Raw genomic sequence first — 25,000 nt, forward strand, 5'->3', positions numbered from 1 at the left:
GTTTATGGTGGACTGGTATTTAATACACATATTATACAGCGACCTGCTGCTGTCATTGTGGCACAGTGTCAAGATAAACACAGTATGTATGTAAAGATGTTAATTATATTATAGCAAATTCTATAGATTAGGGGCGGCACGGTGATTTGGTGGTTAACACTTTTGCCTCACAGCAAGAATGTTCTTGGTTCGAATCCAAGTTCAGACCATCCGGGGCCTTTCTGTGTGGAGTTTGCATGTTCTCCCCGTGTTTGCGTGGGTTTTTTTCCGGGTACTCTGGCTTCCTCCCACAGTCCAAGGACATGCAGATTGGGGTTAGGTTAACAAATTCACCATAGGTGTGAATGTGAGAGTAAATGTATGTTTATATCTGTATGGTGGCCACCTGTCCAGGGTGTACCCTGCCTCTCGCCCAACGTAAGCAGTATAGAATGGATGGATGGATGATGGATACTATAGATTCATTATTTTTTGATATACCCCACAGAGAGCTCTACTCTATGTCTGTGATTACTGAAATGAGGTGTTTTGTTTGAGGTGTATTTTCCCCTTGTCTGCAGTTGGTATCAGTTAGAATATACTGTAAGACTTCTATTTAAAAAAATCCTGTCTTCTTTCCACACAACACATCAATTAGTTGGGTGTGCACCTATTAATATAAAAGCCAATGAAGTGGACATGGAATGAGATCTTTCACTTGGCTGTACAATGTTCTCTTAATGCAGTCTCCCGTGGTGTATCTTTTATGCATGACACAGAAACTTATGATGTGAGAAAGACTCTGTCCTTAATCTTAAATTCTCTTAAATCAAGAATATTAATTGCGGAGTCAACCTAGACATACATTTGATCTTTGGATCTGTGGTTCTCTGAGAGGAATCACTTACACTGTTCCTCTGTCTCAGTTACTTTCCCTAGTCTGGAATATATTCAACACAAAATGCTTACAAATATGCCCAATAACCACCCCTGGTACTTTCAGAGAGTCTGTTATGTTTCTCTCAGTCATAAACTTTTATCACTCTGGGCAAATGGGATAAGCCCTAACATCACAAGAATGGAAAATGTGAATTTCGATCTGCCTTCATTTGCATCACAATTACCCTACAATTAATTCTTAATTTGTATTTTGGCATTCCCCAGCTCTCGTGTTTGTTCTGAATAATTTGATGCAGGACCATTAACAGCATCCTAATATGAGGTCTGCCTGTGAATAGTGCCAAACTAATGTTTCGAAGATGGCTGAAATGAACCTGCATGTTATAAAAGCCAGACTGGCTGCTTAATTATTCACAGCTATATTACTCTAATGAAATAAAGCGCACGATGCTCCTTCTGTATGGTAGTAATGAAACAAAATAAATCAGTCTTCTCAGTTTCTCTGATTTTGTCAAGAGTGTCCATACAACAACTACAACTTACATAAGTAAAAAAAAATATGCATAAACACGAATAAATAAATAAGTGAATCGTAATATGTTTGTTACAGGAGCTGATATTAAATTAAATGCAATGAATCATTTTTTAGCAATGACATGCTGATGTAACCAGTGACCAGGTCCTTAAATGAGGTGGGATTGGGCAACACATCTTGGACCAGAAGAGAATTATGTTTCCACAACACGCACATGTATCTACAATATGGTGTGACATATTATTTGACACTGATTTAAGGTCTCTGTTCCATACATTCACAAGACCTGGTTGATGGATGGACACCATCTATATGAATAGCTGATAATAAACTATTTGACTTTTGTGTTTAATAATAAATGCTTATAGACCATTTGACCCGATAGGATACCAAAAGGTGTGATATCACATTTGTAAATAATTGGGGGGTTGCTCTAAGAAGATCATATGATTTTGAACCTGTGTATCCATGACAATTGAAAGATTAAAGGTGATATATTTTCCTCATGGGGACTTGTCAGGTATGCCAAATTCACTTCCCGCTGGCGTATTCTTGCTCTGTTTTCATTGACAAACAAATCAAATGTACAGTTCAAACATATGGGGATGACAACAATGAGCGTGATTTGACGGAAGCCGATCTGCAGTCGAGCAACAGGCTCATCAAGAAAACAGACAAAGAGGATATTGGTTCTTCTTCTGCTCACAATCCCTTAATGACAGCCTGGCGGGTTTATAGCTGCTTTTATACTCAACAGCCCCCTTTGGGAGGTGGCCCATTCTGCAAGTAAATGCAGTTCAGCTGAAGGGGCTATTCATTATATAAATTTGATGATCAACCAAGGCCTCATAGGGAGTACAGACACAATAGTGGACTGGCTAACGGTATTGGAGCTACTCTAATTCAATTGTGGGAAAACCTGCTGAGTGGAAATTTTCCACGTCACGTCAGGTTGCAAAGATGCTGGAAGGATTTCAGCAATTTTTTTATTGATGGGAGGCAACTGAGGGACAGACGATTGAGAAATATGCAGATGTTTCATATTAATATGAAGAAGCTCCTTGGCAATGATCTCATCCGTGACATCAATTTTGTGGTATGTTTGAGGAATTTCAGGGGTATTAATGTCAATTGTATAGTGGAAGGGCAAACCAGTGCAAGGGCAGCAAATAGGGTTTAACATATGGTTTAAACATCAGAAAACCCTGTGGAGTATGCAGAGACCAAGTGTAAGTAGAAAATCCGATAGATGATTTTTCCCCCTTACCCTGCATTGAGAAAAAAAAGAAAATAAACGATTTATAAATGTATGCACCGGCCTGAATTTCTATAGGCCATTGGTTTAACTCAAGGAAAAGTCACAATTATTTTTATTAACAAAATGAATAGGAAAAGATCACAAACTCCAGAAAAACAAGCAAATGAACTTCATAGTGAAAATATCCTCAAATGAAATCTAGAAAGGGAAATTTGTTTCATGTCTCCCCCTGTCCCACCTCATGTTTTCTGTATTGCCTCACTGTTAAGTGTCAAAGCAAATATGTAATTGTCTGAGCAAAGTATGACATGTAATGTATCAACTTGTATGCAATGACAGTAAAAGTTCAATAAGGGGCTGAGTTCAACCTTGCACTCCTCTTGTCCACATGTCTGAGTGTCCTCCGTCTTGCCAGCACTTTGCACAGACTCTCACTGTGTGTGTGTGTGTGTGTGTGTGTGTGTGTTGGTGGTGGTGGTGACATTAGAAAGACTTGTTTATTTTCCTCCTGAAATTCAATTTTTCCATGTGGAAAGTGTTGTGTCTTTGAAGAAAGACAAAGGAGCAGTAAGTGATCCTGTCCCTTTAAAACCTTCTGTCTTAAACGACGAATGCATGACTCAGCTGTCATGAGCTGCTTTAATTGGAATTCCTTGTCATAATTATTGATGATCTTTGTATAATATGTTTGTTGAAAATTTTGAAAACCAATACTTTTTTTTTCAGTGTTCCTTGCGTCTGATCTCGACCTGCAGCAGTCCAATCTCTATTTGTAAAGAGAGAGGACAGTCCGATGTGCCGCCCTGTGAAAGTGACTTGGCTTGTTAGTGCAGATGGCTGCCTCCTCTGCATTCACATGCATTATACATCTCAGCCCCATCTTTCATTCCCTTGTCTAGATAGGAGGCTTGGCCTCGTGACACACAGAGCAGCATGGAAGCAGGTTGAGCTGGCAGGCCTTGGCAGCCGACACCGTGAACTCATCTCATATCTGCCTGAACTGTGATCCTGTCAACTTCACTAAGTCTCCCAGGTAGGAGAGACAACACATCAAGAAACTGACACTCACCCCTGTAAGCCTACAGCGCATATGGACAGCATCCAGGATAGATTTTATGACAATGTACATAGGGGCATTTGTTATAAATCCTCCATGTTAATGCACGTAATGTCTACAATTATGATAACAATGATTATATTCCTAGCATAGCTGTGACGCTATCTATGTCTCTCATGGTGGCAACAACAGTTTCTGCCATGACACAAAGACAGACTTGGGTGGTATCACAATATCAGTTCAAGCTGACAGTGGAGGAGCCCATAGTGGACTGTTAGCCGCCAAGCTACACACTTTTGAAATAACTCAGCCCAAGCATTAAGCTATTAAGGAAGCACGGTCCTTAATTAGATGAAGACATAAACTCTTTAGATGAGTCGATAAGAGGGAGCCGCCTAATGTGATCGCCAGCAGATTGAAAAGCATTTAAGGCAAAGTACCAGCGACTGCTCAAATGGGATTGTGGCCACTGCTTTGGTCCCATCAGCATTTACCCCTGCTCTAACCCCAAGAATCTGGCTGACCCAGGGGAAAAAAAGAGGACAGAGTAATTACTAATGCATAATAAACGGGTAGGTATGTCTTAGGACGGCAGCACACTCGTCCCATCTGAGAATCTCACCACCATCTTTATCTAAAAGGCAACACATTTATGCCTCACACTGTGACTTGTGGTGTTTTCGTGTGTGACTCATTGAGCTTTCTGGATACATTTGTCTTCCTGAGGTAAATTTCAAAGGATCTGCTCAACCGCTTGCCCGTGTCACTGTGTATATAAATAAGCAGCCATAGTTATCGCGGGGATTAATTTATGCTATTTAAAATAGTACTAAGTAGACGTATGGCATGTTGAATTACTGTGATTACTGTGAAATGTTACTTAACCTGCCAGCGAAGAAAACAAGACCAGGAGCTTACAGCCACCCTAACAGCTCTGCCAGGATGTACTTGGGTGTTAAACGCTAACAATGACAAGGCAAACAAGCTGTAGGTGTAATGTCCACAGTGTTCGTGATCTGAGTGTAGCATGTTGACATGCCAGTGGATGCTAATAAGCACTAAACACAAAGTGCTGCTGAGACTGGAGGGTGATAAACCAAAGTATTGGATAGCATAAAATGTTGAACTAATGATGTTGCCAGATGAAAAGTCAGAAGATCACCAAAGTGATCTTAATTCTTCCAAAGGAGGACATGGATGTTTGCACCAAATTACACTCTAATCCTAAAGTTCTCAAGGCATTTTACTGAAAGATAATAATGTCTCCCTTGTGGTGGCCCTGGAGGAAAACTTGAGAAGAAGGATCACCAAAGTCAATTGGAATCATGCTCTGGGGACCATGAATATCAGTGCAAAAATGCATGGTATTTCAAAGTGGCAGACCACGTCAGAGCCAAGCATAAATTCAAACATTCAACAAGTAAATCACAAGACATGACGTAGAAATCAAAATGTTTACAAGACACCCACCTGAAATCGTTACAGTACATCACGGGTCAAACACTATGATGTCTCAGTGAAATTAAATGACAAAGCCGGGAGAGAAATCTCATCAGTGGTATTTATCAGCATGACAGATTGATTGATTTGCACGCTAGTTGATCCACTTACAGGAAACCCACACTTCAAGAGCGTCTCTGTCTGACAGTTTTGTGGCCTGTCATGCAGACCCTCTGCAGATATACAGTTGTAGCCTAATCCACTTACAGTTCAAGCAACAGAGCTGAAGCTGTGAGACCACAGAGCTGAATACACCTCAGCATTAATCAAAAAATGCCACACTTATCTCACAGCAGATAAATGTTTCCGGGAGCACGGAATCATTATTTTTGCCAGTTTCTATTGAACCTGTGCAGCAATTTCACAAAAAACGTTTTTTTTTTTTCAGAATTGATGGAGAGTCACCAGCGTACAATGTTAGGTGTAACCAAGTCATGGTGGAAAGTAAGGGAATGTAATGTTATTCTCTCTATAGGCTACACCCTTATCTTATCTGTAGCGTTTCCTAAATTGGAATATAAATAATGGGCCATCTGTGTAATCTCCATTTGAGCTCATGAATTAGAAATAAAAAAAAGAGATATAAAGAAAATATATTATTATCAAACAGCACAGCTGGTGTAGAGTGTTGTGAGGGCTGCTGACTTGTTTTGATAAAACTGAGTGGCAGCTCACAATATTACAGACTTTCTTTATCATTTTTAGCAGTGCCAGAGATAAAACTGAGACACAGCATATCATGTAGATCCGGTGCATTAGAAACCAAGGCATATTCCCTCTACTTAAAGCACAATGGTTGGTTATAAAATACTTCATAAAATACAGATGGAAGGACAGAGAGAAGTGAGAGAAGGACATTTTAAAGACTGCAGTTGTATTCATGAGGCGTACAGCTGAGGCTGTTCTTCTGAGTTAAGACCAGCACTTATACTGCACTGGGCTAAATTGCAAGTGGAACATAATGGACTATGCAAAATAATCACTTTTCAGATTCCTTTCTAGTGCAAATATGGACAGTGAGTAAATGTATTTATAACAGCATTCATTCTCATTCCCAGGCCTGTCAATTTTTTTGTTCCTGTGTAAAGGATACCGAAATTTAAAAAAGAAAAGCAAAACATAGTAAGTCTTTTCTTCCCCTTTAGGCTATGGTGCCGCTGTCTAGCAGTCCGTTTTGTGAAGTAATTTCAAGTCTGTTACGACTTGGAAGCGAAAAGTGGCCATAACCTCAGACATTGCCTATTACTTTGTTTCCTTGCTTGCATCTATAATTGATAACTTCATTCAATGTAGATTATCATCAGGCACATTCCTAAGCATGCAAAGCCTACTGTAAAGTGTGACAGTGCTGTTATAATATTTATTAGTGTGTCACAGAAGCATGCAATTTCCACTAAGCGGGTGGGGCTGATCTACAGTTTGAGGGGCTCTAGATTCCATTATTGTTCAGCTGATGTTGTTTCATATGAGTGATGGAGAGTGCCGTGGTAATTGTTTGGAGATGTAGTTCTGGTGCAACAACTTCTCACCACAAGGGAACATACAGTAATATTTTCTCCCCCTGGATTGGGGATGGCGCATTCTGCCATGCTCCTCCATGATACGCTGCCTTCCCTGCGGGAGCTAAATAATAAGCCTGTCAGTTTGATTTAAATGGCTGAGGCAGTATTATGAGAGACATCAGATTTGGAATAATTCATAAATCACAAGCAACAAAGGTGTGAGTTTAAACTGTTTTCATTCTCCTCTTCCTTTATGTCATAGCTCAAAGGAGAGACACAATACCATTGCGGAGTCACTGTCGCACATTGCACAATAAACTATTATTGTTTTCAGTGCAATGAGACACATCCCCCTTGTGCATAAATCAACAGCATAAAACTTTGAAACCTGTGGATGCGATTGAAAGAATGTTGATTTTTAAATTGGCCGCATCACAATTAACTGATTTATATTGTAAATGGTTTGCGGGAATTGCTCTACAATGAAAGAAAGAAGCATTGCACGTACAATAAGAATAATAATAAAGAATTATTATTACGATCCTATAATAAACATAAAAACAGTTACCCCCTGTCTTCTAGGTCTTAGTGCCCCTATCATTTGTTCACACTTAAAGAACTACAGTCTTTGGATCAAGTTGACGTTTCACTGAACTGGTTCCATTCATACCGCACAGGGAGAACTGGCAGATGATACTGAAGCAAGAACTCTTACCGTCAGTAAATGGGGTGCCACATAGCTCTATTCTTGGTTCATTTCTATTCATATTATAGATAAATACACTATCCCTCCTAATCAGCACTTCAACAACCATATTTACACAGATGATTCAATTTATATAACCTGAATGTGTTTTATATGCAGGTATGTCCTTTATTCACCACTGGCTCATTACCTACCATTAAAATTTAAATGGTTCTCATTTCGCTCTCACTTACTTATACAAATACGTTAGATTCATATTCAATGTTCAATATTTGACTTTAATATTGAAAATCAAACTGGGCTCCCTGTGTAATTGACTTGTAATTGGTTTTACTACTTCTTTGTTGATTAGGTTGACTGAACCTTTTTTTCTATGCTGATTGTGTGGTTGTCTGATTATGAATGTGTCATGTTCTCAGGTCTCTCTTTTAAAATATCTCAGTCTCAAGGACACTAACTGTTGAATAAAGTTTAGAAAAAAATGGTGGTTGATGCATATGTTTCAAAATGATGAAAATGTTTTTTGAAAATACTGGGAACAGTAATGTCGTTTTTATATACTGTAGGGAATTTGCAAGTGTAGCCCCACAGTAAATACAGAACAGAAAATCACTGGCATCCATCTGATACACCTGATGAGAGTCAGAGTCTCACACATGAGTGAATTAATCTGCTGGATCTTGGATTCCTGACAAGTTGTTGGGAGTTTAAGCCACAGAGGGTTAGTGGTGTGTGTTAGAATCTATGTGATTATGAATGCTACATTTCACTGCCTGGTAATTGGTGGGAAAGAGGAGCCATATCACAGTCTGTCTTTTTGTTTATTTCATGCATCAGTTGATTTTTAATTCCAGAGGTGCAGTAAACGCACATATCAAACACATACAGGGCCATTAATCATGCTGATGAACAACCCAGACTGTAGCCAAAGGGAAAAAAGGAAAACAGTGCACAGCTTTCTTAGCTCACACTCTGCTTATGCACAAATATTTGCTTGATTTTGGCAACATGTGGTTATTTGGCTTAGAAGGATCAGATAATCTACAACTGTTAAGAGTATTTAACTTGAAAAAAAAGAGATAGATATAAGAGAGAAGAAAACATCCTGTTGGAATAAAACCTTGAATTACAGTGTGGATACCCCTGCTCAACTGTCACTAATCTTAAAATCTGAAGTTGTAATATTTTGTATTTATTTTATTATCTCAGTACACTGAAAGTCCTCGGATATTTACTGGATAATTAATGCATATCTAACAGTACAAAATATTATTCTAAAAAGAACTCTGGAGCTGGAACAAAAGCAATATGAGACACCATTCTTGGTGACCTGCAGCACCAAGAACAAAAAATAAATCCAAACAGTAAATATTGCATAAAGAAATACATAAAACTAATTATAGTTGTGTGTGAAAATTTATGTAAGATTCATATTATATTTTTATTTTCTCTGTCAGTCATGATGAAAACACAATCCCTCTCTGTTACCTTATAAGACAATAATATGGTGTGTGTGTGTGTGTGTGTGTGTGCATGTGTGTTGTTAAAAAAAAATAATGAGATGTCTTCATACACTTGAAAAGGGATTCTCTCTCCACCAGTGAATAAATTATGATCCACTGTTGATTGGATTTCTGTCAAGAGATTGAGCAGGAAATGAGAGCCTTTGTATTTGGAGGGGGTTATGGTATGAAAGAAAATTGTACGGCATGATTAATGCTTTTGTGCAATTTATACAGTCATTTTATGGCTTACAATTACAGGAAGTAAACAAGGCAGTGGCAAAGACAGCTAATCCTCTGCACTATCCAGTCTTTGGAATCGGTCTGAAAGGGTCAATGATTGACTCTGATTTAGCCTGTTCCCATTTCGGAGGAAATGAATAGATGCCAATCACACTCCGGCAATTCCGCCAGCGGGACTGCCCAGTTAGGTATTAAGGTGCAGAATGCTTTCTTTTCTACAAGTCTTGAGTTATAATTTCATGCTATGTAACATGCAATTGCAGAATATGCAAAGCACATATGATTTAAAATGTTATTTCAATGTTATTAAAGCACTCAAATCATTATTATTTTACTACCTGGTGCTTGAAAGCACCTCACTAATGCTGTGTTCACACCGAATATGAACATGCGAGTTTGGTTGTGCGAGGAACTGGGTTTGGCTGCAGGATCATTTGTGCTTATTCACGCTCATCTACACGAGACTTTGCATTGACTTTGTATGTAATCAACCCACACTGATAATTCGTGTCACGTTCGGTGTGAACACACCGAGCTGCACTAGGTCCACTGGATTGTATAATCCTTTTTATATATGTACACATTTTCTTTAGTGAGTTTTCTTTTAGTTAATTTAACACTAAGACAGCATGGAGGACTACAACCAACCTTGAGGATTATGCTCACACTCCTTGCACTACCTTGGAAAAACTGTCCACCTTGTGTCACAAGTAGAGATGGTGGACTAAAGTCTGCATGCACTGCAGTGCTTTCAGCGAAGCCAAATGTTCCTGCCAAGGCCTTTCTCCATCTAGAATAGTTCCTGAGTACAGGCTTCCCTGCCTGTCACACATTTTAACAGACAGGAGCCCACAGATCATGGTAACCGGTCACTGTGGCAGCATAAACAGTTCGCGGACTTCAGCCTACCCCAGCACCTATGTGTCACACGGAGCTGTTGGAATAACCAGTAGCTGTATTCTCTTTATGAGAGTAGGGATTAGGTGGGAAAAGCCATCAGCAACCATCCCCACACCTTAGCTTGCCTGCTATGTTACTGCTTGCTTGTCAACCCTATCAACCCATTTGAGTGTTGAAGGACATGCAGCACGGCATCTCTCTCCAGCTGTCCTCTACATACTCTATTTAGGGATGTGCCTGTGAAAACAACCACATAGTAGGAAATATTCCAAAGCACAGACCTCTGCATCCAATTGTGAGCTCTTTTTTTTCTCCTGATGGTTGAGCTGTAAAGGGAGACTGCTTAAATCAATAGTCAGGTGATAGAGTTTGGGAAAACGCATAATTATGCCCATTCTTAAAACTCTCCTGAAGCCTCCTCAGTGAAACCACAGGGTGAGTAGCCGCCTCAGTGCTGAACAGGCATGTGTTGTACTTTGTGAAATAATTGGATCATCATAACGATTCTAAAGGCTCTGATAGTCAAGTGGATAGTGTGGCGTAGCTCGGTGCCTGCTGGGGTGGGAGCTCTTCAGTGCAAACCCCAGTCTCGATTAGGTGCAGCATCAACTGGACTATGAAGCAAATCTCATCACAGGGGCCCTGGGATATCTGATAAATGGCACTGGGCCTGGCTGCACGGTGGTGTAGTGGTTAGCACTTTCGCCTCACAGCAAGAAGGTTCTGTGTTTGAATCCCGGTTCAAACCAACCAGGGCCTTTCTGTGTGGAGTTTGCATGTTCTCCCCGTGTATGCGCGGGTTCCCCCCCCGGTTCAAACCAACCAGGGCCTTTCTGTGTGGAGTTTGCATGTTCTCTCCGTGTATGCGCGGGTTCCCTCCGGGTTCTCCGGCTTCCTCCCACAGTCCAAAGACATGCAGAATGGGGTTGGTAGATTGGAGACTCTAAATCGACCGTAGGTGTGAATGTGAGAATGAATGGTTGTCCGTCTCTGTATGTGGCCCTGCGATAGGCTGGCGACCTGTCCAGGGTGAACCCCGCCTCTCGCCCAATGTTTGCTGGGATTCGCTTTAGCCCCTCCGCGACCCTTAAATGCATAAAGCGGTAGACGATGGATGGATAGATGGCACTGGGCCTTGGCTTTTGCCAAGTCACAATCTGTTGTGTCCAAGACAATGAAAAAAAACACAGAAGCTGTGTTACTAGAACAAAGAAGTAAGCATCATTCAAATAAACATTGGTTATACATAACTCTAATATAATAAAAAAGGTTGGAAAACATGTAAATCCACTGGTTCACAATAGGTTTATCAAAGTAGTTGATTGTATTTTAGTGGTGCATGTGGAGGTGGCTCAGGAGAGCTCTTGCATGTGGCAGAGGGATGGACGTGGGGGAAGCTGTCGCCAGATGAGACCGATGACTGTTTGTGTTGGATTATATTTGTTTTGTTGGGATTGAAGAGTGAGCGTCTGTCTCTGGTGTGTGCTGCGTGAGCCGCGGTGGCAGGGAAGTCTGCTACAACTGTATATACACTACGTTTCATATATACACTACCCCGCCAGAGTTTCATAACCATTTGTTAAATATTTTACACGACTTAAAAGGTCCTAACTTGGTGTTTTTTGCAGTCGCCTCATCTGAGAGCTGTGTGCAGTGTTCTTTGCCTTGCTGTCGCTCGCTATCCCTCTTTTCTATTTTGCTCTCACCCTCACACAAATACACGAACCATAGTCAACCCATGTCAGTGTATCCTCACTTTAAGCGTGTACGTTTTAGGGATCTGCTTGTGTATTCAGCTTCACCTCAGCTATCAAAGCGTGCAGAGTCAGCTGATGATTTAGCCACAGGGTGTGCAGAAACTGTAGCACTTTGTTTTTCTTCAGTTCTGAAATCCTTGAAAATCCTTTACAATGGCCATGTGTACTGGGCCAATGCAACAGAAAAGGGGCTGTGAATTTTAATGTCAAAAAGTTACTCTTGGAGTGCTGCATTCAGGTTTGTTAACTGGTTCTGTTTGTCAGTATTTTTTTTCTCACCTCTAAAGGTAAATATTATTTTATCCTTATCTGATCAGTTGTAATTAAGTGTTTTTATATGTAGCTCTTTAGGTTGGTTGGATTTAAAATACCTGAACTAAGGGTTTGTGTCTCTGAAATCAGAATTTTGGGATACATTAAACCAAAGGATTTTGAGAGATTATGTTGGATGGATGTAAGATCCTCTACGGGGGTCCCAGAATTTTAAAAAAAAGGTTAAATCCACCAATCTGGTGCAATTTGATATCAATTTATGAGCCCAGATCTGTAATAACGTTATGCTCTTGTAAACAATTGTGTGCTGTTGTAAAGAATGTAATCATAAACAGTTTGTATGGATATGAATGATGATCACTACAATTAATATCCTTTTAATCTATGTGTGGTATGGACCCTGACAACCTCCACCCACATACCATTACAAAAATAGAGAAAAAAAGTAACTTCTTTTGAAAATATCATTCTTTGCATAAAAAACAATTATCGCAAAGAACAATTACCCAATTGCACTGCTTTTAACCTGTAGCCCTTTGAGATCTTTTGATGAAAAGGGCTCCATAAATAAAATGTATTTATTTATATTTATTTACATTGAACAGAAATGATAAAGCTGCAGGCATTTTCTAGTAAAAGTAGTAATTTGTATAAAATTCTGAAGAGATTATTTCCTGAGGATATTGCAATATATCAGATGATTTTTAATTCTGAGCATAGGAGAGGCTACTCTCCTCTGGTGACAACTTCTGACTAATCATGCTAATAAGGCAAGAAATCTGTCACTCGGCCGGCCGGCCGGCTTCACTGAGCTTTGAATATGCAGGTGAAAAGCTGTTTTTGCTCCAGAGCCCTTCACCTTACTTCAGTACACATGGGAGCTCTCCACCTCCCCATCATTATGTTATTTGTGTGTATGTGTGAGGAGCAGCGCAGAGCCGGGTGACAGACTGACAGCTGCTCTGTTGAAGCAACGGTGCAAAACGCACAAAAATTCCCATCTAGATGCATTTTTGCATTTGATCTATAAGCGCAAATACTTTTGCGTTGTTCTGTGTGAACGTTTACCTTTAGAGATTATTTATGTTACTATGAGAAGTGTAAAAAATATTTTCGGTTTGTTATGAGTCTATGGGGCAATAAATTAGACTATGGCGGGCTGCCACAGTCTAGTCAATGTATGGGAAATGCTGTAAAACTTTGTGTGGTAAGGATTAGTGATTACAAGAATATTGAGGTCCACTGCCAGATGTTGCATTTTGGCCACAGCAAGACTTCTAATTTGTTTTTATGTTTTTCATTTCTCTTAGGTATCTTATCTGTGATATTTTAATGGTCCCACTTGCTGTTGCGAAGATTGTTTTTTACTGCTCTGAGTTATTTGAATTTAAAAAGTAATTAATTGGCTTATTGGAACTACAGGAGCCTGCTGGTTTACCCCCCAAAAAGGTATTGGTGTGTTTCAGCTAAAGCACATACAGCAAGCACAATATTTTTGCATCATTTTGCTAGTTCACTCAGCCAAAATAACTTTTTAAAAGCTTTGCAGAGCAGCATATCCAATTCATAAGGGTCACTGCTCCTGCATTCCAGCACAACACAGGAATATCTCAGCCTTTTTCCCCTCTGTTTGGCCTGCTGTGTTTGTGCAATTTTCCTCCAATGGTGGCCTCTATATGTTTGTCACCCTTATCTCCTTTGACCAGGCGACTGCTTACAGGCCAATCTCTATGGAAGCCTATGGTTGACCTGAGCTGTGAACACACTTGAAAGACCTGTGGAGCTTGTCACGACCCTAAACCCGCAGGCTGCCTGTCGACTTTGCCGATATTTGCCACTCACGTGATTCACCAGGGTGCAGAAAATCTCCTAGGTGGAAAATTTCCCATATACAAATAATACAGTGGATTTTTATGGGTAGATGAGAACCCAAGACAATGAAACTCACTTAGCTGACTGAACTCCTTCAGGCTAGGCAATGCATATACGCATAGATTATCCAATGGATGCTACTGGACATTAAGAAAGTGCCATTAATACTTCAATTTGCAGCTCACCATGAATCCCATTGTGCATAAATATACAGAATTCTGTATTTCAATGTGATTATTTTTCAGCTCTGCTGCTCCATTATCTGTTGACTGATGGGTTGAGTGGGGTTGTGGGTTTCACAGAGAATGCACTGACCTCATTCCTAACCATTGTCTGAGCCGAGCAATGAGCCACACATCAGCCCCACAAGGATATTTTAAGAAGATTTCTACCCGAGCTTTGACATTAGATTTCTTTGGGATTTCATTTTGTATTCAAATGGAATAAATGTTTAATAGTAAAAGCATTGGAGCTGCATGGAGATTAATAACAGCTTGGCAGTGCATTGGCTGTTGAATTAGTATTCTCCTTCCTCTGGGCTCTGTCCGTCTCCTGTCTGCTCCAGAGATGATAGGTCCCGCTCTGCCTGCAGGGACATCCCTGAAAATGTGACACCGTCATCTCCGCATGAACTGTTAAGCCCAGCTTGGACTGTTTGCAATGTACTGTATATTAATGTCAGCACTTGGCAGCATATACATATATGCCAAAAAAGGCATTGGTCATATTTTAAATATACTAGTGACGTTATTCTCAAATAACCACCAAATTGCAGGAAAGGATAATTCCTGTATTCAAACAAATGCTCCATGTGATTGCCTTGAAGCAGTTTATCAGTTGCTGGTTATTGTGATCTTGCACAAACTCGGACCGACTCCAAACATTTTAGTCCCTAGCAATAATTTAGAACCACAATGATGGGAAAATGGGGCCCAGGTTTTAAAGAACGGACTTCTCCTTTGTTGTCCTTGTCAGTGCTACATAGTATTGTACAACACCCAATAACCTCAGCCATTTGTCTGTTATTGAAGACCAGAAAGCCAGCCCTGCTATGTGAGATTGTTTGGGTTTTTTTGCTACACGATAAAAGTTTGAGATGGACAACGCCCATTATTTTCTATCTGTTTATGATTACTCCTACACTGTACTCTTCTTGTGTTGACTTGGAATTTTGATAATCTGCTAAAATTAGATGGTTGTGTAAATGTTGCATGAAATATCATGTCAAATGCCAATGCAGTAGGTTTGTCTGGGGGAAAAGTTGCTGATAGGCGCTCAGAAGGTTTCACAGTCTTCATCCGTTATTTAATAAAATAGTAAAGACATTATTTCATCACGAATCATTGCATATAGAGATTGAAATGATATCCCTCTATAGGGAGATGCCTGCAGCGGGCAAAAAACATAATTAAGGACTGCTCCCACCCAGGCCACAACCTCTTCACTCTGCTGCCATCTGGAAGGCGTTACAGATCCTTCCAGGGTGGCACTTCCAGACTTTTGAATAGCTTTTATCCAAGTGCCATAAAACACCTGAACTCATGACCCACATGGACTGCACTGCACTTTATGGACTATGTCTTCTTTTAGCTATTTATCAACTCTTATCATTTACTTTACATTTGCTTTACTTGTCCTGTCATATGTGTTACCACCAGGGGAAGCGCAATTGAATTTCGTTGCTAAGTGCAATGACAATAAAGGCATTCTATTCTATTCTATAGGCTCTGTCTTATTTTTTTAAATATATATTGTTGTATATATAAAATTTAGTTTTCAGTGGTCAGTTTATTCGGAAACGTAGAAACAACCTAAGGCAGTCTACAACAGTCCTCAGTGTTCTCATTAATTACATAGACTAGCAGCCCGCCATGGTCTTTATTTGTTCCGTCACAATTTCTTAATATACCAAAGTTTTTCTTTAACACTTCCCACAGTAGGATAAACAGTGTAACTTGGTGTTTTGCACATTGCCTTATTGTAGAGCTTTGTGTAGCTCTCGTGCATGAGAGCGTACTGTTTGCATGTTCACTGCGCAGACACAACTATCAGCCCTCATCAACCTGTACCCTCACACCCTGTAATCTAGATCCTTCCTTCATGATAGTTTTACAATAGGAAAATATCACTAGTTATATTTTCAGGAGCACTTGAAAGCTGTTATCCACAAAACATTCTTTGAACTGCTGAGTGCTGTTCCTGAATATGTCTGAAAAGTGCCATCCATCCGAGTGGTCTGAAAACATCTGTCATTCCAAGTAAATGGCACCAATTAATGACCATATTTTTTCCAGTATGCTCCAAAACAATGTAGTGCTGCATTTGTCCATTTTTCATATATAAAAGTCTCCATTGATTGTATTTTTGACCATCTCAGTGCTGCTAGTTCAAACTGAGCTCGTCCCCTGGGAGTGGAGCCCTGTTATGATTTACTGACTGGATCCTTGAGGGAGACGTGTCTAGAGGATGTCTGTTGGACACTGCTACATTTCTCTCCATTATGATCATCACTGAAAGGCTCAAAGATCAGGCAGTGAAGGACACAGAGAGTATGAAATTGTTGGCCTGGTGAGCACAGGGCTGCCTACGCTCTTCGACCGGAGGAAAGGCACTGTGGACAGTCCTCAGAGTTGGTGTCACAGTGCAGTAATTCTGAATGCATTTGCTCGATCCTTGAACTCGGCATGCTGCAAGAAACGGGCTTGGAGACTGCAGTGAGGTGACTGGGAAAATATATATGCTGTACTGAGCTTTGTCTTAGAACTGCCACCTTGAAACCACCTTGCATTACTGAAATGCTCCCAAAATTGTCTTTCATTTAGTTAAAGAGAAATGTTGTGAGGGCTATTTTAATAAATACTTTGAGGCAATGGACACAAAACAAAACAAACATTAAATCCAATCAGTGCACCATGCCTAAGCAAACACTTTTACCTGAGGATACCTTGTTTGAAGGGCTGACTGAATACATATACACTCCTCGGGAAGAAAACTGCCCTGTAGCACCACTACCTCAAGCTATCCAAAGAAAGCAATATTTTGTAAATGAGTTTTACCTTCCAACCATTAATGCCTTGGTTTCGCTTTGACTGAGGACCTTAATAGCCTCCTGCTTGGGACAGGTGCTGTGCAAATTGCCTTCCCTAAATGATTAATGAGGGAAGCTCTGTTCATGTTGCGGCTAAGACTAAAGCCTGTGTGATAAAAGTAGACATTTACTTCACACATGATGGGGAGAAAAAAACAAACCCACAAAAAACTAGGATAAAGGAGAAGATTATTTTTTGGACTGAAACTTAGCTTCAAGGATCTTGTGCATTAAGCAACCTCTGACTGATCTTCCCCAACCAAGTAACAATAAGCAAAAACACATTATTGAGTGGGACTTAAAGATATCTTTTACCAAGACCGTCTTGAAGAAAAGTAGCCTTAGAACAAAGGATGATGTTGGGCGACATTGTGTCAGAGCTACAAAGTCCACAGCGAGGTAAGGTCAGGCTTGATGGATGGGACCGTAAAATGTCAGATTTAAACACACGAGGCCAATGATCGTTTCCTTTTTCCTATCGACAGTCAATGCTGATTAATTCTGATTATGCCCATGATTGTTCCCTATCAGTGTTAATTAGCGTAACCACAATGATGAACAACCCGTGATTTTATTTTTTTCAACATAAGCCCCAATCATTTCCTAGAGCTGACAAAGCTGTTTTTGTGCCTAGACCTAACAATTAACCATATAATTGTAAAATGGATGTATTGTTCTGTGTCATGTTCTAAAGGAATGACACAGGGACAGGAACAGGGTTTCATTTTTTTTTTTTGCATTTACAAGTCAATGCAAACACAGCTTCTCTTTTGGAATTACATTTGATGGTGGACAAATTCACACCTATCCCGCCCTTGTTTTTTATGTTTAAAATGTTTGAAAATTGCTCTTTTAAAATATTAAGGGGCTCATATGACACATTCAACTAATTATTCACAACAAATACCTATGCCACACCCCAAAAAACTATGCCACACCCCAAAAAACAGCTTACTGTTTTGTGAAACAGTAAGCAAGAGGAAGAATTTTCCTTCAAAGTTCTATATAGGACCTTTAATCCAAGGGCATCTCGTATTTGTATTCTTCAATTATATGTCAGGCGGTGAGGTGATGTCTACCATCAAGTTGGAGGTCACCCCCTGCTGTCCTCAACACCTCCATTTCTGCAGTAACAAGAGGGGCAAACTCTGACCATTTCCCCCCCATTTCGTTTGTGTGTGTGCCTGTGCTCAAATGTGAGGGATTTGTAAATGCTCCCATTTTCCTTTGGCAGAGGTTTTATCTCACAGACACAAGCCATCGGCACAGGCTGTTCTCGTCACACCAGTGTTCTCCTCAGCACAGCAGTGGCCAGCTCTATCCATTTTTCTCTGATTACTGATATACTGACATTGTTATGGGGGCAGTTTGTTCCAGGAAACCCTATAGTTTATTTTCCCAAAGCCTGTTATATGTGCCCATATATCACGAAGAAGATTCCAAGTTTTACTGTAATAACATGGGAAAGCCTCATAGAGTACAAATTCAAAAGTGCCCACTTTTATCCCAGATTATATATGTGCTTTATTTGCTTATTAATTTGCTGTAGTAGTTCTCCAGTTATTTGCCCGTTTAAGGCTGACAGATTACAGCCTCATTGATGCCTCACATGGTGTATTTTGTTTTTTTTGTCTCAAAAAGGACAAAAAAATTATCAGAATGTCATAGACCTTCAAGGCCCTTGGGGAAATACTGTCTTGATCATTTACTGTAAAAAAGGAGTTGAAGCAGTTTTTGAAGGAAACACCCCTCAAAAATTACTTGTCAAACCTGGTAAATCATTTCCATTATGCTTAAGGCCTCACTTGCAATGAGGCTCCACGGACCAGTGACACTCCCTTATATTGGGAACGTCATTCTGTAGACATGCTGTATGTGGGATGGGTCTAGTCTATAAGATGTCTTGTTTCTTTATATAAAATCCCTGACATAGCAGTATCAGATACACCTCAGCTATTAAATTGAAAAGACACTGGGAAGGGTCTATTTTAGTATTTCTATGCTGTGCAAACAAATATCAAAAGGGTCTTTGGTAGACAACAGGCCACTGTGCACCATGTAATTGCCTTCAGATTGCGTTTTGGATTACTGCGAATTATGGCCAAAACCACAACATAATCATAGTCACACTCAATGTAATAATGATTTAATGATAATAATCATTATCAATAGTATTTCCCAATGAAATCAAAACAAATCTACTCATTATTAGACTGGGGTGAATTGCAGAGTGCCAAAGAGGACTCTGCCAGCTGTCACCTGATACTGACGGATTTATCAGCAATTTAAAATCCAAACAACACGCTCACCTCTCCCACACACAGACAGCTTGTTAGAAGAAGTCAGAAATAGAAAATGCTCAAGGCTACGAAGACGTGTTACTGCTGATGTCAGACATTGGTGTATTTCAGTGCATGCAGTGTCTTCCATGCCATTGGTAATTATTGTCGTGCATGTGATTGTGTGTGTGTTTGGGTGGATGTATGTGTCAGAGTGTCGTGGTAGTGGTGAGGACACCCCGCAATCCCCCCCGAAATCTCAACAAAATCATGTGCTTTTGTTAGACTTATTACCCCCCAAAAAATAGTTGGAGTTTTTGTTTGGTAGGAAAAATGAAAAACAAGACGAGGCAGAAATGTCACCAAAGCAACTCCATTTATCTGATCATTCGTAATTTGAACTGCGCTGACATTTCCTTTGCAGCCTTTAAAGTCTACTGAGGCAACAGTCATCGGATTGCGCTGTTTGTTCAGCTCATTTCGAGGCAGGGTCCGAGTTGCCTGGAAACATCAGAGAAGTGTTTGGATTGAAGTCTGGTGATCAGTGCCACCATGGGCAGCATACCACCACAGTGGGTAATGGTGGAAACCACAGAACTGTTGCTGAAGAGAAGAGACTTTGAAAAAAAAACCCCAGAAAGATACAGAAAGAACGAAGAAGGACAAGTGTGCTGCTAAAATTATATTTGGGCCGAGCATAAGAAATTCATTATTCTGTTTTTCTCAACATATACATAGCATGTATACTAGTAAAGTTCACTAATCAGGTTTTCATATTCTACATACAGTAAACAGTCCCGCTCAAATTATACTTTGAATACTGGCTGAATTTACTGATGCTTGTAGCTGTCCATAAATGACAGCACACTCTGAATATAACAGTGTTGCCTCAAAGAGATTGATATAGCGGAAGTGCTGAGAAGGCAAGATCAAAGATGAATCCCCTCCAAAGCCCATGAATCTTGGCACCTGCAGATCTCTAGTGTGTAAAATCCAGCAAATCTAGCAACTTTATGAGCAGCTCTCCCTCTGTAATACATTACTCAGTCCACTCTGATCTATCAGTGTTGTTGTGCGGCACACAGCCTCAGGGAAGGGACCTGCAGGGATGTGATTCAAAAGTTGCGATCCAAGTGTCTCTGTCATTCTGTTCATCCTACCGAAACTTGCAGAGTAGATTGAGCAGTTTGTAGCGAAGTTTGGTTTTTTGGGGGGTCTCTTTTAATCTCTTTTATGGGCCCAGAATGTCAAACACTTGCCAAACATTTTACAAATTTGAGGTGAAATATCAAAACCAACTATGCATTATACCTCCTCACCATGCTTGCACAATGCTTAAGCAATATATTGATATATATTGAACTTTTGATATATTGCTATTGGATGTAAACTATATTGCAATAATTATTGTTGTATTGCCCAGCCCTTAGTCCTGCATACAGTTGTACATTGAATTCAGAAATCTTGCATTTTATTACGAGTATAACATATTTGGGGTTAATTATTAAACTGGTGGGACAAGTTAGACAACACTGATCCGTCACAATGAAGGTAATTAATGGGTAACACTGGTATGAAAAATGCTCATCATGTTTTCTGTCATTGTCATAGGCCCCCGTACTAATGACTTTATGATGGATGGTAATACTGGCAGACTTGGAGACCTATTATACTTATTTAGGGCTCTATCTTCTGCGATTCCTCTAGAAAACCTTTGCATAATCCACGGCTCAAACAAAGTCCTTATTTATCTCAATCTGCCTGTTATGCAGCCCCTCAGTGGAGTCTCTGACAGAAATAGACAAAATGATCTCAGATCTCCGTAAGAGGCCTCCATAAAAACTCACTTTCACTTTTAGCGATTTCGCCTATATGTCAGAGTTGCTTGGTTTCATAAGTCTATTCTTTTGCGTTTGTTATGTCAGTGAATCAGATAGTTGGTTAGTTTGCCGTAGGCTGCAGCCACCAGGTCCACAGATTTCCAATTTGATGTTTTAAACATTGATTAATTGCTCAGAGAGTGGTTCCTTTGTTGTGCAGAGAAGCCATAATGTCGTTGACAGAGGACTGAGTCAAGTTAAATCAATGCCCATCAACAATTTTTTCTCCTGTGGGGTGCACATTATTGTTGCACAGATTTCAGTCTTTCACAAAACGGGGCAGTGACAATTAAGCCATTCTTAGTGGTTGCCATCCGATTGATTGGTTTTAAAAGCAACGTCAATTTATTGAGAGGTAAACCAAATGTGTGGTTGTGCTCTTTGGTCATTTAATTACATAAGCTATTCCCTCCTGTTTGCTCATGTAAAAGCTTCACCTGTTCAAGTAATATTAGCAATCGGCAGTTGTTGCACTAATAGTGGCTGCTTGTGAAATGTTTACATTTTGCTGCCTTGCTTGTGAACACAACCTCATCCTTTAATGCTGTGGAGGTTGTCATAAAAAATGTAAAACTTGGTGACTAAAACTAAGCAGGAGCACATAAAGGCACTGCATTGCAAGGGCACCACTGAATCTACCTTTTGTCTGAGATCTTAATGCATTGGCAGGCATGCCTAGATTATTTTCAGTTGGCAGCTTCAACTTTCCCAAGTGCCTTTTAACCTAATTACTGTGACAAGCTATTGAAAGGGACTGTTCATACCAGACATCCAAAAAAGTCTCTAAACAATTTCTAGAGCTCTTAAAATGATCATGTATCTCAATTGACTGAGGCAAGAGTTTCTTAAAGTGACAAGGTTCTGTGAATGTTGCCTTCATATGTCCTTGGGAGAGCCCTTGTTCCTTAATTAAATTTTGAGTAATATTTAAGTACAATAGAGAACGAAAATGCCCTTTTTGTTAGCATAAGCATGAAAAATTACTCCAATGATCCTGTGCTGAGGCTGGGAAAGTAGCAAATGTGCCTAATTGGGCTAGCAGCCTTAAGTGTGCTCAGCAGGATGCAACTAATAAACTGCTGGATCTGAAACTCGTTCAAGTGTTGGCCTGCAGGGATAACAGTTTTCTGAAGGGCAGGGACCCACAGAGTCAGACAGTTTGCGGGTGTGTTTCATACACTCTCAAACATGACTGTGTGGTGTTTTTTAAAAATGTTTTCATTGGGTAGAATTTGTGAAATGAAGACACATCATTTGACATTTTGTGTGCAGCAAACCTGCATGTTTGTTGTTTGCAAGCTCTCTACGTACAGCCACGATTAACAACGCTGAAAAACTGAGTAAGTAATAAGATGTAGGTGTCAGCTCACTTTTCTGTATGAGCAGACCTCAATAGAGATATTTCAGAAATGTTGTAAAATATATAGTATCAATGTAATGTTGAGACTTTAAGCAATCAGCAACTCACTTGCCTCCAACTTGGCATGCAAAACAGTTTAATTATACAGTACGCTAATAACATAAGCTTTTATATAGAGCTCCGTGGTCATTCAGAATTCATCCTGTAATGCTAATGAGGATTTATAAACTCAATGCTCAAAATGGATAATACTAAATTCCGGTACTTAGGTCAAGAGCGTGACATTCAGTTTAACTGAGAAAGGATGTCAAATTAGAAGTTAAGGTTTGCTTATGTCTTGATCTAGCATGGTCGCCTACATTCTGACAGGTTGACACGAACAAAAGAAAAAGCAATGTTTCTGCACAAGTGAATGAACTGTCTCTCAGTTTATATTTCCATCTCACTATGTGCTTTATGAGAAGTAAATTTAAAGTAGCTGAAACCTAGCAAGGCTAATAATAATATATATTTTTTTTTAAATATGTGAAAATGGCAGAGTTTAAAGACCACTGTGAAAAATAGGGCTGATATCTAAAGCTCCATAATGTAGTGTCATTCCACCTGAAACTCCCTAGCAGCTGTGCTCATCTCATGCAGGCAGTTCCCAGCGCTTATGTGATTCTGATCAACAGTAGTTGTTTTGCTTGGAGCAGCAGGGACATGAATGAGAATGTGCACATCCTTAATTCAGAGCAGATGGAATCTAAATGATGTGCCGTGGACTGTACAAGGTCACATTGAAAGACTCAATTGGTGTGTTTGGTTTATTAAATTAGCTGACTCCTCTGAGTGTCGCAACAGCCAGGTGGGACTCTCGTTTCTGTTTCAGTCTACTACAACAAATCACTCTGCGTGCAATTACTATGGCAAAACTGCCAACATGTTGTTAAAAAAACTAGTTTACAACATTTTTAAATCATTATTCATGACCATTCCTCATCAGCCATGATAACTTGGTATCACAGCAGCCATGTGAACTATAAAGTGAGAGGCTGCTATTAAAATAATTATTTGTCATTCATGTTAAGGGTAATTAAAGTAGTATTTATTTTTGTGATTGATATGCTGGGAAGTGTGTTCTTAAGATGAAATGTTTTACCTACTAACTTTTACTTGGTAGATAATTGATAGCTGCTGTGGTCCTGTCTATCTCTCATGCATTAAACGTTTCATTATAAATAAAATGTCAATAAAATGTTGAACATTGTAGCCTCCCATCTAATATTTTAAATCCAATGTAAAATACAAAACGGTGAGATGACGGCCGAAAATATGCATGAGCCGCATTCCTTCGATATTTTACATTCACTGCAGTATCACAAAAAGCAGCAGACCATAACAGGCATTTCTTGAGTTTACTGATTATCTGGAGGTCTTATCGCACCAATACTCTATTACTAGACGGAACGGAAGGTGCAGTAGATAAGAAAAAAAGACATTTTGACATTTTTTAACCCTTGTGTAATTCACATGGCACGATTCCTATTTACTACACAGCTGTTCAGGGGTAACAGTGAATAAAACATTCTCGTGACAACAATGTAAGGAAATGCAATTAAAAAGCACAAACAACATTCTAATGAAATTTGAGGATTTTCTCCTTAGTTTTTCTCATATGATTAAACATCTGATTGATTGTAATCACGAATCAGTTCCATATGTTTCTACCTGGGTGTTTTGTAAACAGTAATTTAAAGTTCGTCCTAAAAAAGCAAGGACTGCATCCGACAGTATTTAACACTGAGGCACCTTGCATCGCTTTCTGAGCTTATACATTGCATTTCATTGCAGCTCATTTCACATGACCTGATTCCAAGCCTAACAATAAAACAGTGCTGTCTTGCTTCTCCAAACATTTTCTACCCATTCATTTAACTAGAACAAACATCTACCATTGCTAAATGTATTCATCAACCCTGGAGCTAGGTCCTGCATGGTAAATGCAAAGAGATCTCTGGGATAATAATGGGGAAGGTTAGAGAGCTGAGGTCAGCAGCTTTAGTTGAAATCAACTCTATCCTGGACTGTAGTCTTTAGGGACTGTCATAAAGTGCTTAGAGTTGGGGTGATAACTAAGGGATTGCACTTTTTACAAAGTGAAGGATGCGGGCCTCCGGGATGCTTCTGCTATATATGCAAAACAAAAAATTAGTGGTCGAGCCTTTACATATAGCTTCATACAGTATGTGGTGTCGCTCGGATGAAGGGGCTATTTAAAGACATGTTAAAGTGACTTCATGCTAAATTTAACTGCCGGCTAACAACTAAAAATGCCACATTTTGGTATATAAAATACTGATTAATGGGGCTACATCCATGCCATTCAGGTGTTATAGCTTTGGTTGACAACTTGTTAACATACAGTGT

This window comes from Scophthalmus maximus, chromosome 14 (assembly GCF_022379125.1).
Source record: "Scophthalmus maximus strain ysfricsl-2021 chromosome 14, ASM2237912v1, whole genome shotgun sequence".
NCBI classification, from domain to species: domain Eukaryota; kingdom Metazoa; phylum Chordata; class Actinopteri; order Pleuronectiformes; family Scophthalmidae; genus Scophthalmus; species Scophthalmus maximus.